At 41.7% G+C, this 17,766-nt stretch overlaps 1 protein-coding gene across 1 annotated transcript in view; it reads right to left on the bottom strand.

Annotated features, from left to right (window-relative positions):
- Positions 1–9,535: 9,535 nt before the first annotated feature.
- LOC126278456 (uncharacterized) overlaps positions 9,536–17,766 on the bottom strand; it is a 72,060-nt gene continuing 63,829 nt past the window's right edge. The window contains exon 4 of the mRNA XM_049978582.1: positions 9,536–9,750. The gene's annotated coding sequence lies outside the window, so the exon portion shown is untranslated. The remainder of the gene's footprint in view (positions 9,751–17,766) is intronic.

Genomic DNA, 17,766 nt, shown 5'->3' with positions numbered 1-17,766 from the left:
CCCCCCCCCCCCCTTCCCCAACTGTCTGTAGTGGGATGTATCCAAGTTTTGTGTGTGTTATCTAATGTGGGCGATGAGCTCTGGCCAATCACGATCAGTGAGAGATGTGGCCTGCATGATGAAATCTATAGGAAATGACAGTGTCTCACTTCAGAGGATTTCTGCTCATCGCCCACATTAGATAACACACACAAAACTTGGATGCATGCCTTGCATCCCATCATTCAGTGCCATGGATCTTCAGACCTTTCCACTTGCTCATTCAGTGCCATGGATCTTCAGACCTTTCCACTTGTTCGCATGTATTACTATGCATTGACACAGTGAAAGCCACTCTGCATTCACTGTATACTGCCCTCATAAAAATATGGACTGCGGCACAATCACATTTGATGTTATGATCAGGGGCAAAAGATCAACCGTGTCTGTCGATAGACTGAAGCCTGCATGGACCATCATAGACCCATCTTATCAGCTACCCTCTGGCTGTGTACTTGCTCTGCCCTCTTCTACTCCCTTTGCATCCAAATAAACCTTTCAGACTTCTTCCCTGAATATATATCATTGATACTTGTTGATAACAATCTCACCATCTCTGCACATTATGACAGCAAGAAATCTGGAGCTAACACAATTTCACATCACTACCTCCACACCTCTCCTATACACTTCAACGTTGACACAGCAGAGTTGATGTCCTGCATAACTACCGAGGGCTCTCTCATCATCATCATCATCACCGAGGCATGGGGCACAGCTGTTTTGGCAATTGATGTCAATGCTATGCACCATCACCAAAGTTGTCACACCAGCACTGTCTACTTCACGTTTAGGGCATGCTCTGTGGGTCCTTGTGCACCTCCAAAACTATGATGTCTCTGACATCACTGCGGTCACAGCACTGCTACTGTGTAACACCACTACTTCACCACATCATGCCACTTTGACTCCTGCGATGCTCTGCGCTGCAGGTGTGGGGGAAGGTCTCTCTGTGGTGACTATTTAATGACTATTTAAAATCTCCCACTATAAATATCAATATCACTGCCCTGAGCAGCAGGCAACAGCAACGTCTTTGACTCTGATTTCAGTTCACTCTGCTAATAAATTTTGGAACCATCTGTTCAGTGCCTGTGTATATTATTCCATATAAGCACTACCATTGCCACACTTCCTATATGAGCAAAAGCCAAATTTGTAAATAACATTATCTGAAATTCAATAAATACAATTAAAACAACCTGGAAGGGGACAAAATACAAGCTGGAAACAAAAGAAATTGAAAGTATGAAAGTGTAAAGTACTGATACAGGGGACTAAATGTTGAATATTCATATATCAAGTTATTCATTACTTTGGAGATTCAGACAAATAAACTCTTTGAACTCACAGTTAAACCAAAACTATTTATGCCATAGGAACTTATTCTTGGTTGCAAATGAATACAAGCATTTACTTTTTTCTTCCTTCACTTTTCAATCATATTACCATCTTAACTTCCAACAATAACATCAATTTGATCAACATGCTAGCCTCAACAAGAGAAAAAAAATATTTATTCAGCCATGCTTTTTCTTATTATTTTCCAAGGAAATCAATAGACCACAGGCACAGATGACAAGCCACTCTATGTTCTTGAAACCACTATCTGAAAAAGAAGTGACAATAGTTATATAAAAACTAAAGACAAAGAAGTCTGCTCCATGTGAAGTGTCAAACTACCGACTCGAGCAAGTGGCAGCACAAATAATTACACCACTGTTGGTATTATCAAATGCTCATTCCAAGAAAGAGTATTTCCTGGTCACCTTAAAGTATCTAAAGCAATACCTGTGTACAAAAAGGAAGAGGATGATGATCCTAACAACTACAGACCAGAGTCTTTAGCATCAAGCTTTTCAAAAATATTAGCAGTGCTCACACTCAATAGACTAACTGCTTTCCTTGGAAAGTACAATGAAGTAACTCCAGCACAGCATGTATACCAGGAATGGAAATCAATGGAAATAGCAATTGAATCTTTAACAGAATTCATTGTACAGGCATGGGTGTCCACAGAAATTCATCCAGCAGGGGGAAAAATTCCAAAAGTTCCATTTTCATACAACTGATTGGTTGAGTTTGAGAATGTCTCATATCCCTAGAAATAAATTCAATAGGAAGTACACAAACAAACAAAAAAGCTCACTGTATCTGAAACTTTGAAACTTTTCACAGAAAAATTACTGTTTTGCCTTAAAGGTAATCATATTTCATATCAAAGCATATCTTTTTATATTATTAATATTAACATGGATATAGGAAATCTTCAAAGCAACCATCAAATTGCGATTGCTGTGTTCGGATGAGGGCTGACTTGGCATCCCTTCGCTCACAGCTGCAATCGGCGCTGACTTCGGTCGCGCAGCTTGAGGCTGTTGCCAATGGGCACCACTGTGGGGAGCCGGACTCGGGTATCACGGGGATGTCAACCTCATCCCGTCTGTCCCCAGATCGGTCTGCCGCTGTGGTTGCCCCGGTTGCTGCCCGCAGTGGAGCTGAGCCCTCGCCTGTGGTTGATTGGGAGGTCGTTCCAAGGCGTGGCAGGCAGCGAAAGGCGTCCCCGGAAGCTGACCAGAAAGCCTCCCCGGTGCGTCTGACAAACCGGTTTCAGGCACTGTCTCTGGCTGAGCCAGATGCAGCTGCCTGCCCTGTTTCAGAGGATCATTTTCAGCCTTCAAGGTCCGGGCAATCGCAGAGGTTGGGCTTACTGGTAGTTGGGAGCTCCAATGTTAGGCGCGTAATGGGGCCCCTTAGGGATATGGCGGCTAAGGAGGGGAAGAAATCCAGTGTGCACTCCGTGTGCATTCCGGGAGGAGTCATTCCTGATGTGGAAAGGGTCCTTCCGGATGCCATGAAGAGCACAGGGTGCAGCCAGCTGCAGGTGGTGGCACATGTCGGCACTAATGACGTGTGTCGCTTTGGATCTGAGGAAATTCTCTCTGGATTCCAGCGGCTATCTGATTTGGTGAAGGCTGCCGGTCTTGCTTATGAGATGAAGGCAGAGCTCACCATCTGCAGCATCGTTGACAGAACCGACTGCGGACCTTTGGTGCAGAGCCGGGTGGAGGGTCTGAATCAGAGGCTCAGACGGTTTTGCGACCGTATTGGCTGCAGATTCCTTGACTTGCGCCATAGGGTGGTGGGGTTTCGGGTTCCGCTGAATAGGTCAGGAGTTCACTACACTCAGCTGGCGGCTACACGGGTAGCGGAGGCTGTGTGGCGTGGACTGGGCGGTTTTTTAGGTTAGAAGGCCTCGGGAAAGTGCGGGATGGGCTGCAATGTCAAAGGGTGCTTGGCAATTACAGGACGTGCTTGGATCAAGGAACAGTCGGAATTATAGTTGTAAACTGTTGTAGTTGCGCTGGAAAAGTCCCTGAGCTTCAAGCGCTAATAGAAAGCACAGAAGCGGATATCGTTATAGGTACAGAAAGCTGGCTAAAGCCTGAAATAAGTTCTGCAGAAATTTTTACGAAGTCTCAGACGGTGTTCAGGAAAGATAGATTAGGCAGAATTGGTGGTGGAGTGTTGGTGTCTGTCAGTAGTGGTTTATCTTGTAGTGAAGTCGAAGTAGATACTCTGTGCGAATTGGTGTGGGTGGAGGTTATACTTAACAGCCGAATTAAGTTAATAATTGGCTCCTTCTACCGACCCCCAGACTCCGATGATACAGTTGCGGAACAGTTCAGAGAAAGTTTGAGTCTCGTAACAAATAAATACCCCACTCATACGGTTATAGTTGGTGGGGACTTCAACCTACCCTCGGTATGTTGGCAAAAATACTTGTTCAAAACCGGTGGTAGGCACAAAACGTCTTCCGAGATTGTCCTAAATGCATTCTCCGAAAATTATTTAGAGCAGTTAGTCCACGAACCCACGCGAATTGTAAATGGTTGCGAAAACACACTTGACCTCTTGGCCACAAACAATCCAGAGCTGATAGAGAGCATCATGACTGATACAGGGATTAGTGATCACAAGGTCATTGTAGCTAGGCTCAATACCATTTCTTCCAAATCCATCAGAAACAAACGCAAAATAATTTTATTTAAAAAAGCGGATAAAGTACCACTAGAAGCCTTCCTAAAACACAATTTCCATTCCTTCCGAACTGACTATGCGAATGTAGACGAGAAGTGGCTCAAATTCAAAGATATAGTAGCAACAGCAATTGAGATATTCATACCTCATAAATTGGTAAGAGATGGAACGGATCCCCCGTGGTACACAAAAAAGGTCCGAACGCTGTTGCAGAGGCAACGGAAAAAGCATGCGAAGTTCAGAAGAACGCGAAATCCTGAAGATGGGCTAAAATTTACAGACGCGCGAAATTTGGCACGTACTTCGATGCGAGATGCCTTTAATAGGTTCCACAACGAAACATTGTCTCGAAATTTGGTAGAAAATCCGAAGAAATTCTGGTCGTATGTAAAGTACACAAGCGGCAAGACGCAGTCAATACCTTCGCTGCGCAGTGCCGATGGTACTGTTATCGACGACTGCGCCGCTAAAGCGGAGTTATTGAACGCAGTTTTCCGAAATTCCTTCACCAGGGAAGACGAATGGAATATTCCAGAATTTGAAACATGAACATCTGCTAGCATGAGTTTCTTAGAAGTAGATACCTTAGGGGTTGCGAAGCAACTCAAATCGCTTGATACGGGCAAGTCTTCAGGTCCAGATTGTATACCGATTAGGTTCCTTTCAGATTACGCTGATACTATAGCTCCCTACTTAGCACTCATATACAACCGCTCGCTCACCGATAGATCTGTACCTACAGATTGGAAAATTGCGCAGGTCGCACCAGTGTTCAAGAAGGGTAGTAGGAGTAATCCATTTAACTACAGACCTATATCATTGACGTCGGTTTGCAGTAGGGTTTTGGAGCATATACTGTATTCAAACATTATGAATCACCTCGAAGGGAACGATCTATTGACACGTAATCAGCATGGCTTCAGAAAACATCGCTCTTGTGCAACGCAGCTAGCTCTTTATTCGCACGAAGTAATGGCCGCTATCGACAGGGGATCTCAAGTTGATTCCGTATTTCTAGATTTCCGGAAAGCTTTTGACACCGTTCCTCACAAGCGACTTCTAATCAAGCTGCGGAGCTATGGGGTATCGTCTCAGTTGTGCGACTGGATTCGTGATTTCCTGTCAGGAAGGTCGCAGTTCGTAGTAATAGACGGCAAATCATCGAGTAAAACTGAAGTGATATCAGGTGTTCCCCAGGGAAGCGTCCTGGGACCTCTACTGTTCCTGATCTATATAAATGACCTGGGTGACAATCTGAGCAGTTCTCTTAGGTTGTTCGCAGATGATGCTGTAATTTACCGTCTAGTAAGGTCATCCGAAGACCAGTATCAGCTGCAAAGCGATTTAGAAAAGATTGCTGTATGGTGTGTCAGGTGGCAGTTGACGCTAAATAACGAAAAGTGTGAGATGATCCACATGAGTTCCAAAAGAAATCCGTTGGAATTCGATTACTCGATAAATAGTACAATTCTCAAGGCTGTCAATTCAACTAAGTACCTGGGTGTTAAAATTACAAACAACTTCAGTTGGAAGGACCACATAGATAATATTGTCGGGAAGGCGAGCCAAAGGTTGCGTTTCATTGGCAGGACACTTAGAAGATGCAACAAGTCCACTAAAGAGACAGCTTACACTACACTCGTTCGTCCTCTGTTAGAATATTGCTGCGCGGTGTGGGATCCTTACCAGGTGGGATTGACGGAGGACATCGAGAGGGTGCAAAGAAGGGCAGCTCGTTTTGTATTATCGCGTTATAGGGGAGAGAGTGTGGCAGATATGATACACGAGTTGGGATGGAAGTCATTACAGCATAGACGTTTTTCGTCGCGGCGAGACCTTTTTACGAAATTTCAGTCACCAACTTTCTCTTCCGAATGCGAAAATATTTTGTTGAGCCCAACCTACATAGGTAGGAATGATCATCAAAATAAAATAAGAGAAATCAGAGCTCGAACAGAAAGGTTTAGGTGTTCGTTTTTCCCGCTCGCTGTTCGGGAGTGGAATAGTAGAGAGATAGTATGATTGTGGTTCGATGAACCCTCTGCCAAGCACTTAAATGTGAATTGCAGAGTAGTCATGTAGATGTAGATGTAGATGTAGAAGTATAACCAGCTCTTAACAGCCAGGACTCAAGCAAAATGGCCTTTGTCTTCATGGTTTGGCATGTTATTGTGTAGACATGGCAAGTCAATTACAGAACTCATAAGCTTGTTGCTGGATGTTATTCAGGATTGCACCCCATGTAGTTTAAGAACAATATAAGTAGCTTAAGAAGGTCCATACATCCTTTTGACCTTGATATTTTACAATTGCACCCCATGTAGTTTAAGAACAATATAAGTAGCTTAAGAAGGTCCATACATCCTTTTGACCTTGATATTTTACATTTTTTTCCTCTCATTGAGTACAGCAATTTAATTTTTTTGCATTTCATTCCACAGATGAAGTACAAGTGAATACTTCTACAGTATAACGAGACTATGTCTTCACACACTATTACAATCATTCAACCATCTAAAACTGAACGAAGCCTCAGCAAACCTTGATGGGTCAAACGCAATCTTATTATTGAGATTAAGACGCACTCAACTGAAGGAGCTGTTCTTGTAAGAAAAGGAGGTGGCTGCTGTTCAGATATAATGAGGCCATGTTCATACTGCACTGGGTTTTCGAGCTGTCCCTTTCTGTAGTTCATTGTGGACTGTATAAGAAAGCAATGGAGAAAAGATCTCGTACTTTATTTTGGTGACGCTCTTAAAAATTTCACATTCCCTAGACTGCAAAACAATGCCAAAACTGCTGACTTTACAAGAAAAGGGTAAAATTTTCTGTGACAACCCAACAACCAAACAATGCAGCATTTACTAAGGCCACTGTGTTAACCCTTCTCTTTACAAGAGAAAGGTAAAATTTCCCATGAACAACCCAACAACCAAACAATGCAGCATTTACTAAGGCCACTGTCTTAACCGTTGCTTCATAACCTGGGTTGTGAGTAACTAAATCCACTTTCCCTTCTTCCCTTTCTTTCCCCTCTCTCCTCCCTGATGAAGGAACATTTATTCTGAAAGCTAGGAACTTAAATTTTCGGTTGTTTTTTGTGTTTCTATCGGCTGTACTGAGCTGAGGTAAGTACTGGCCAGCCCCTCTATCTCTTTGTTAGTATCTCAACTTTCTGAGACCTGCGTCTTATTGCACTTAGAAAAGTGGTCTGGTTAACAGTGCTTAATCTCTGACAAAGAGGTTCTAGACATTGTCACTGGCTAAGTATAGTCTCAGATAGCACACTTTTATGTAGAGAAAAATTGTCAAATCAGTAAAAGTCATTGTAAATTGAGGTTTGTAGATTGTGCATCATCACTCCTAAGCGCCTCGTAGCCATACAGTAGGGCCATAATAATTAATTTTATAAAAATAATAATTAATTTTATAAAAATAATAATTTGGTTTATTTGCTTACTGAGTAAAGGATTACCACGTGCACTAGTAGTGATATCTAACATGATGTCAACAGCATGATGGGTGGTAGTCAAATCATCCTATGAGATTCATTTGTTTTTATTCTGTAACAGTCAGTTTGAAGCTTACATTTTTTCAATGCAGATCATTTTTAAACGTTGTTTGTCTTTTGTGATCTGTGCTTCTCTGTAAGTGTGTGCAAAAATGGTTTAAATATAAGTATAAAACATGATATTTCAAATGTATTGTGTAGTTCAAAACACCTCATTGGCAAAAATAAAAGAAATATGATGACACTTGCTTGAATTTCAGTTTTATGTTTACTACCATTGGAAAAGAAGAATGACTAATCAGTTGTTCGAAAACAGGCTTCCTAATAAAGTAAAACAAAAATTTGAGTTGAATCATAGTAGTTTGATAAACAAACCATGAGACTGATTTTCCCAAAAGTTCAAAAAACCAAAAGAAACTAGCTATGATCCCTTCATAGGCTCTTATTTCATCTTACAATGTTGCCTAGTGTGAAGCAACAGGCAAGAAACCTCACACCATAATGGAAGACATTTTATCAGCCATTCTGGACATGGTATCTACTATGATAGGTGAATCAGCTGCCAAGCAACTGGCAAGTTTGTTTGTGTCAGACAATGTAATGAATACTAAATTTGGCCAACAACCATAATGATTAGTTAGTATGAAAACTGAAAGGTAACAATGATTTTACTATTACATTGGATTATGCTGCAGCCAAGCGCAATGAGGCACATCTAATTTGTTATGTGTGGTTTTTACATTAAAAGAAATATCATTAATCTCTTGTTTTCTGCAGAAAAATAGCTCTTTTAGCAGAAGCAACATACCTCTTTGAAATACTACACTTTATTGTAGAAGAAAACAACATTAGTTGGAAAAACTGTGTAGGTTCATGTATGGATGGAACTAGTAATATGGCTAGCTCTCACACTGGATTGGAAGCCCTTATTCATAAAGAGGGTCCTTGTGCTCTTGGGCACACTGATTTATTAACCAAGAAGCACTTTCATAAAACAGCCTGAGCCTTGTGCTTGTGAAGTTCTTGAGTCAGTGACAGATGTGGTAGACTTCATTAAAACTTAGCCACTTAAATCCAGATTTTGCAACAAATGTGCACTGGTATGAGGACTGAGAACATATCCCTGACTTATTACATTAACTCTCATTGATTTTCATGAGAAAATGTAGTGAAGAAAGTGTATGAACTCAACATTGAAATTTACTCTTATCTTGTTCAAGAGAAACATTTGAATTTTGAGAAGTTCTTAGGCAGTAAATTTGTCTTGAAGCTGGCTACATTTATTTATTGCACACTTTGGATAGGATGTGTTGTACCAAAGGAGCTGTAGGTGTTTATGTTCAGGTCAAGAGATCCATGGATCCAAAGTGCTTGAAAAACAATATGAAAATTGCTTAAATCTAAATAAAGTATTAATAATTTCATGTGGCTCAGTGGCCTGGTGCAGTTCTTTCTATTGGACAATACTTTGATGGCTTGCATGTCTCTAACCTTCCCCAGTTATCTAACAGGGAAAAGTGGACCTACAGTTTAATGTGAAATGCAAATCATGTACCACCCCTGCTGACTCCTCACATTGTTGAGAGGTGAAGGATAGGTTAGTATGAAGACTGAAAAATCCATTGTCCAACCGAGAATTGATCCAGCGACATCTCAGTTTCCAGGTCGACACTTTATGGCTAATCACCAGGGCCAACATAATACTGACTGCATAAAAAAACTACTAGAAAGATATGATTCTATGATTTTTCTTACAAATTTGCTTTAACCTTTCCAGTATTTTATTTACAGTCTCCCATAGGTTATAGATTTGAATGTGTACATCTCTCTTATAAAATGATCCATTTCTTATCATTATATACTGTGTGCTTTATTAATAGAATAAGACATTAATTCATCTTTTATTCAATAAAAAGGGTAAAAATATCAGAAAAAAGAATAAAATCGTATTTGTAGTGTTTTATAAATAGTTTTATATTTATAATGAGAGTACGATTAATGATTTCCTCAAAAATATGAAGAGATTTACAATTTGTACATTTCTCCAAAATATGATAGCTGTTTACAGTTCATTACCAAAAGATTCATTCATCAGCTGTACCATTTACATTGGTGGACTCTTGGTATTAAAAAGTGATGCCAGCTCTTCTGCAGACAACCTGAAATTTTAAATCAGGATAAAAATCTGTATTATTATCAAGTACAGGTTGCATTAGAAAAACATTTATATACCATGCAAACCTCTTACCCTCCAAAAACTAGAACAGCTTGCACAACGCCACCTCAAAAAATTTCTTCGCACTGTTCACCTCCTACTCTCTCCTTGGACTACCACTATTCACCGTCTCTATGAGAGCCTCCAAACTAACACCATATCCCCTCATAGCCAACAAACCCTGCCTTACAGACCTACTACTCAAAAATTTCCTCTCACCACTGTACAGAATCCAGAACCTAAACAGACCCAAAACACAGTGATGAACTTTTCCCCCAGAAGCTTTAATCTTGCAGAAGTATCAGTCCTTACCAAAGGCCTCAGCTTTTCTCTCACCCTAAAATTCAATCATGATGGACTCATTGAAGACCTCGTTTCCTTCTTCCAGTCTCTACAGTGGAACACTTTTTTGTGAGCAACCCTATCAATCAGACCAAACCTAAAACCATTACTGAATCCTGCATGACATACCTCACTCCTCCATCCAATCATGATATTATCCACACTGTCCCCATATAGACCCCATCAATCCTCCAGAATTTCTTATCCTCTAACCATGCCTTATCATTATTCCTCAAATCCCTCAATGTTGAAACTAAACTTACATCTGCATAAAGAAGTGCCATCTGTCACCTACAAACTGATCCTGACCTTATAATCCTACTTGCTTACAAAGGCTCCACCAGTCTGTTTTTGAACTGCAGGAATTACCTGGCAGAGGGACTCTGCTAGCTGTCATGTTTGTCCATCTACAAACCATGCCATAGTGATCCCATTCCAAAAACCCAAAGGATATCCAGTCACTCCTCAAATCCTTAGGCACTTCCCAGAGGCTTTCCCCTTACTCTCTCTCTCTCTCTCTCTCTCTCTCTCTCTCTCTCTCTCTCTCTCTCTCTCTCTCTCTCTCCTCGCTCCCTCTCTCTCTCTCTCTCTCTCCATATCCCTACCACTCCCCATACTCCTACATGCTTTCTAAGTCCATAAACCCAACTGACCATGATGCCCCATTGTAGCTGGCCATTGTGCCACCACAGAGACAATATGTGCTCTCATGGACAAACAGTTGTTCTGTTCCTTTAAAACATGGCACCCTGCTCACCACTGTCAATGCCACCTCTCTCTACACTAACATCCCCAGTACCCATGTCCTTGCTACTATTGAATACTACGTTTCCAGACATGTGACTCACTCTAAACCTATAACCTCCTTCCAAGTCATCATGACCAACTATATCCTCACCCAAATTACTTCTCCCTTGAAGGCATCACATAGAAACAAATCCATGGCACAGAAACTGGCCCTACATGACACCACCCTACACTTTTCTATTCATGGGCCATGAAGATGAATCATTCCTAACCAATCTCTCACCTGGTTCAGATTCACTGATGAAATTTTTGTATATGGATCAAGGGTGAGCACACCCTATCCACATTCCCCAATAACCTTCTCCCCCATTAATTTCACCTGGTCCTCCTGAACCTAGCAAGTCACTTTCCTTGATGTTGACCTCCACCTAAGGATGGCTATATCAGTATCTCCTTTCACTTCAAAGCTACCAACCACCATTAATACCTCCATTTCAAAAGCTACCACATTCCATACCAAGAAATCCCTTCCACACAGCCCAACCACCTGTGATTGTCACCACTGTAGTGACAGAATCTTGCAACAAACTTATAAGGAAAGCGAGACACATCAAAAGGATTGAGTATTGCATAGTAACCGATTGCCGCAAATTTCTGGGGTAACTGGCAGCAGAGGTTGAAAATCAGAAAGGAAACAAGTGAGTGATTCATGTTAAACATTTATTGGACATAATGGGCACACATGGTGCATAGCATAAATACAGGTCTAAAGTTACAATAGATGCTTGACGTTTGCACCATCAGATACCATGCAGGGCTGACACCAATAGGACATTGACTGCCAACACACTCGAACACACCAGGTCTTTCTTTTATTGTAGCAGTGGCACAGATGACTCTCATGACAAGATCCATTTCAGACTCTGCTTGATTGTGATACGTGAGAAATTTTGTAGTTACCCACAGAAAGGAATTAAGGCTTGATAAATCTGGTGAGCATGGGTGCAAGGGAATCAATCCACTGATGCAAGAATGACCTGTTCACACGCCTACAAATAGCCAGTACAAAATGAGCAGGCCCCCCATCATGTTGTAATATTAGAGTTTTATTCATGTTGTACACCATGTGTACTCATTACGTCCAATAAATCTTTCAAATAAATCACTCTTATGTTAATTTCCAATCCTTGACCTCTTCTACCATTTACCCCTAATGTTTGAGGCCATGTGTTGCTATGCAATTCTCAATCTTTCTTATGTGTCTCACCTCCCCTAGAAGTTTGTCATAACATTTCTGAGACAGAGGACTGTAGTAACTGAGTCACATTCTCTGCCATGGTTTTGACTATCTCTCACCATTACCTGAAATAATGAATATCCTACTCACTATCCTCCTCACTTCTCCCACAGTAGTATTCCATGATCCACTGGACCTATGCAATATCCTTGCCCACCTGTACTCCACCCATGTTCCTGACTCCTTGCCTAATGACTCATATCCCTGCAATAGGCCTATATGCAAGACCAGTCCCATCCATCCTCCCTCCATCACCTACTCCAATCCAGTGCAGTATTTCACTTTTAATCAAACAAAATCACATACTCTTGTATGTTTATTTTTAAATACACTCCTGGAAATTGAAATAAGAACACCATGAATTCATTGTCCCAGGAAGGGGAAACTTTATTGACACATTCCTGGGGTCAGATACATCACATGATCACACTGACAGAACCACAGGCACATAGACACAGGCAACAGAGCATGCACAATGTCGGCACTAGTACAGTGTATATCCACCTTTCGCAGCAATGCAGGCTGCTATTCTCCCATGGAGACGATCATAGAGATGCTGGATGTAGTCCTGTGGAACGGCTTGCCATGCCATTTCCACCTGGCGCCTCAGTTGGACCAGCGTTCATGCTGGACGTGCAGACCGTGTGAGACGACGCTTCATCCAGTCCCAAACATGCTCAATGGGGGACAGATCCGGAGATCTTGCTGGCCAGGGTAGTTGACTTACACCTTCTAGAGCATGTTGGGTGGCACAGGATACATGCGGACGTGCATTGTCCTGTTGGAACAGCAAGTTCCCTTGCCGGTCTAGGAATGGTAGAAGGATGGGTTCGATGACGGTTTGGATGTACCGTGCACTATTCAGTGTCCCCTCGACGATCACCAGAGGTGTACGGCCAGTGTAGGAGATCGCTCCCCACACCATGATGCCGGGTGTTGGCCCTGTGTGCCTCGGTCATATGCAGTCCTGATTGTGGCGCTCACCTGCACGGCGCCAAACACGCATACGACCATCATTGGCAGCAAGGCAGAAGCAACTCTCATCGCTGAAGACGACATGTCTCCATTTGTCCCTCCATTCATGCCTGTCGCGACACCACTGGAGGCGGGCTGCACAATGTTGGGGCGTGAGCGGAAGACGGCCTAACAGTGTGCGGGACCGTAGCCCAGCTTCATGGAGACGGTTGCGAATGGTCCTCGCCGATACCCCAGGAGCAACAGTGTCCCTAATTTGCTGGGAAGTGGCAGTGCGGTCCCCTACGGCACTGCGTAGGATCCTATGGTCTTGGCGTGCATCCGTGCATCGCTGCGGTCCAGTCCCAGGTCGATGGGCACGTGCACCTTCCGCCGACCACTGGCAACAACATCGATGTACTGTGGAGACCTCACGCCCCACGTGTTGAGCAATTTGGCAGTACGTCCACCCGGCCTCCCGCATGCCCACTATACGCCCTCGCTCAAAGTCCGTCAACTGCACATACGGTTCACGTCCGCGCTGTTGCAGCATGCTCCCAGTGTTAAAGACTGCGATGGAGCTCCGTATGCCACAGCAAGCTGGCTGACACTGACAGTGGCGGTGCACAAATGCTGCGCAGCTAGCGCCATTTGACGGCCAACACCGCGGTTCCTGGTGTGTTTGCTGTGCCGTGCGTGTGGTCATTGCTTGTACAGCCCTCTCGCAGTGTCCGGAGCAAGTATGGTGGGTCTGACACGCCGGTGTCAATGTGTTCTTTTTTCCATTTCTAGGAGTGTAGTACTCATAACCAAACTCTTTAAAGAACTGAATTTTACATTCAGAAAAATAGTATCTCTGTAGCAAGTAAGCTATCACACAAAATTAAATTCCAGGGCTTAAATTTGCATATAAGAACTGCACTCCATAGGTCCAAAAAGAAAGTCAGCAAAAGTTACAATCAATGCTGGTGCTGGGATTTACATTTCTCTTTACCACCACTCTGAACACATTTGATTTTAACTAACACTAGTATTTTTTTTGGAGAAAATTCCAGGGCTTAAACTTGCATATAAGAACTGCACTCCATAGGTCCAAAAAGAAAGTCAGCAAAAGTGACAATCAGTGCAGGTGTTGGGATTTACATTTCTCTTTACCACCACTCTGAACACATTTGATTTTAACTAACACTAGTATTTTTTTTTGGAGAAACAGAAAGGTGCCCTTCACCATTGTCCTCAAGTTTTTCTGATGAGTGGCCCTCTTATTTACTAGTAGAATTGTGATCACTGGCTGTTGCAGAATCATCACATTTTTCATTTATTTTTTGTCTGTTTCTTGATCTATATTAATGATATCACCAATTAACAATTTTTTTAAGTTGACAAATTCCTGTGAACATAATTGGCGCTATACCATAAAATGGGATGAACAGGAACAATGGGGTGAACAGTTCTGTGATATTGTGTCAGAAGAGAAATGGGCGTGTCATTCAAAGGTTTGTTTTCCTATGTTTGTAGTGAACCAGTCTAGCAGGGAAAATCTGAATTTCAATGTTGGTGAGACAGACGATGTTTTGTTCACTCTGTGACAAACATGGGGTGTGGTGCTGAATTTGCTTACTTTGAATGTTATTTGTAAGTCCCAATCTGAATTGAGTTGTTTTAATTTTAGTGCATGGCAAGCAATTTTGCAGTCCATTTTCATTAAGAAAAAGTTTAGTTTTGAAGTATACTTTAGTCTGACTTTTGCTTTGGTTAACTGAAAATGTTGGATTGTGTTTTCATAATTTGCAGGGTGAATAAATATAGTAATTGTGAGTGTCTATTCAGAAGAAGAACAAGAATTCAATGGAAATGAAGAATCAGTTGGCACTGTTCTTAACCTAGGAGTTATGCTGTTATTAAAATAAATATAAAACGTAAGGAGTTATTTAGAATGAATGCTTCAAAAATTTGTTATTTAGAAGGCAAAGGTTGTGTTGAGGTCTTTTTGGGAAAAAAGACAAAAAAAACAAGGACATTTGAACCCACTGACTTTAACAGATGAGAAGTCACTTTTTAGTCAAGGGGGTGATCAAATTTAATGTTACAATAAAGTAATTAGTGGTATTACAATTTTTTACTTGAAAAAGAGAACAAAACCACAGTTCATCCAATATTTATAGTTTTTGTATCGAATAAAACTGTTTCCAACCAGATAAATTTTGTTTCTTATTATCCTAGGTGCATAGCAAATTTTGAAACGTCCCTATTCACTCCAAAAACTAATAAAATGAAATAATAATAATAAAATCAATATTTCTGTTTCAATTCATCCCCCTCTGCAAAGTGAATAGGAACAACAAGATCCTTTTATGTTATAAAAGCATGAGCTAGGTCCCAAATCTAAAAGTTAGGCACAAGACTATAATCATATACAATTTTGATTTTCACATTCCTTTTAAATTTTAATTTTTTTCCTGTAAAGCTGTAAACTGTTTCTATTCACCCCATTTTATCGTACTGAAAGAAACAAGTACATAGTTCATGAGGTGTGGTCTAGGAAACCCCAAAATCTGTGAACAGCACCTCTCAACAAAGATCAAATAAGGTGACAATGCAATCAATAATAAAATATTGTAAGGTAAGGCTGGCTGAGGAGGCTATGATCAGAGTGAGGGGGGGGGGGGGGAGGGGTGTGAAAATAGAAGTATGTTACCAGAACTGATCTTAGGAAGTGAGTTCAAAAATTCTTATGTGGTCTGAGAGATCACATCTCATGGGTTACGGATTAAAGATTGCTTCATTTATATGACCCCTCTAAGTATTTATTCCATCTTTCAGCATTCCTTTCTTTGCCATCTGAGCTCTTGATGTTTATACACCTACTTCTCTTTTGTCTGAAGGTTTCCTTAATTCTCCTAAAAGCAGCATGTATCTTTCCCACAGTCATGTATGCTTCTACGGCTTTGCATGTGTCCTCTAGCCATTCCTGCTTTGCAAATCTGCACTTTCTGCCAGTCTTGTTTTTTAGGCAGCTATAATCCCTTTTGCGTGCTTTATCTGAAACATTTTTATATTTTCAACTTTTATCAGTGTGATCCAAAATTTCATCTTACAGAAGTATTGGGCTTTGACCTTTTGCTTGTTTGATCCTCTGCTGCCTTCACTGCCTCATCTCTCACAGCTATCCATATGTCTTCTATTGTATCACTTTCCCCACATTTCGGTCAATGCAAATCAGTTGCACCCACACCCTATTGGGGCATCACCATTCTACCTTCCAGGCATCGGAGCAGCAGAGTTGGTCCTGATGCTGTTCCAGGGGCAGGCTCTAACTTACAGCAGAACACCTCCCCATTGCAACCCCCTCTGTGGCCTTTGCCTTCCTCCCTTAACTGGCAGTCTCAGACTCCAGTGAGGCTTGCACCTGCACCTGCTAATATGGAGCGTATGGATTTTGACCTGTCCTCATCCCCTCCAACTCTTCCTCTCCTTCACTGATGGAAGAGATCTCATCCCTGGTGCTGCCAGTGGACCTGCAATTGCCTCAGCCTCTATGTTCTTCCACCCTTTTGATGGAACCAGTAGCTTTGTTGTTGCCTCATTCGATAGTCGGTCCATTGACAGGTATTTGGTACCATCTTTGGTTCTACACTGGAGGTGACGATCCAAGCCTGGCCAGTTTCAGCCCAGTGTGACTTTTTAAGGGGGAGGGATGTAGTATCACCACCAGCGAACATCACAGTGGCTGTAGATGAGCTGGTGTGGATAGTGCAGCAGCATAGTGTGGAAAAAGCCATGGAGGATGCTTCCAGTGTTTAGTATAGACAAACTCTCTGACAGAAGTATTTACCTGCCGGTGGCAGTATGCCAAGGGGATCACTGCATATGCTTAGTTCAACCATCACGGGCCTCACCTTGCACTTCATGCCAAGTGTTGTTGCCAAGTGCTCAGTCATTAATTGTTGAGAACAGTCACATGCTGAGTTTATTTCTGTGTATGTCTCTATGGCTTTAGACTCTCTGCTTCCCATATATTGACTGGGATGGTGAGTTTCATTTTCTCTCACAGGGTTCCTCTCATGGTTATTACAGAGGCACCATCAGCCCATGAAGTATCCATACCAACAGTGTAGTGCAGTTGCATTGTCACACCTGTTCAGATACTAAAATAGGTACTGGATCAAACATCAGTGTGAAAGTAAGCAAAGTGCAACTTGTACCACATACTAATATGCACACTCCTGCCAAGTAATTAATTTTTTCCATTTATATTTCAACCATGTATGACTAAACACAGTGTGGGTACACTACATACATTTTAAATTACCAAGACTTGTACAAATAGTGTTCCTGCTTCATTTACTGTTCCGATGAAAGTTTTCTATCTGTTGATGGTAATAATTATTTAGTTTTGCCAGGAATCAGTTTAGTGAAGAATAAATGATAACTGAAATTGTTAGTACAATATATACTGGAGATATTTATGCACCTGTATTGCCCAATGACTCTTATATTTGATGAGGAGTGATCTACCCTCGATGCATATTCTGTACTGCCAAATAACACTACTAAGCAAAGTGGTGCAGATGTTAGGATACTGGTTTTCATTTACGAGGTGCAAAGTTCAAATCCCCA

Source organism: Schistocerca gregaria, chromosome 6 (genome assembly GCF_023897955.1).
Source record: "Schistocerca gregaria isolate iqSchGreg1 chromosome 6, iqSchGreg1.2, whole genome shotgun sequence".
Taxonomy (NCBI): domain Eukaryota; kingdom Metazoa; phylum Arthropoda; class Insecta; order Orthoptera; family Acrididae; genus Schistocerca; species Schistocerca gregaria.
The sequence above is the reverse complement of the archived record's forward strand: the minus strand, read 5'-3'. Positions and strand labels throughout refer to the sequence as shown.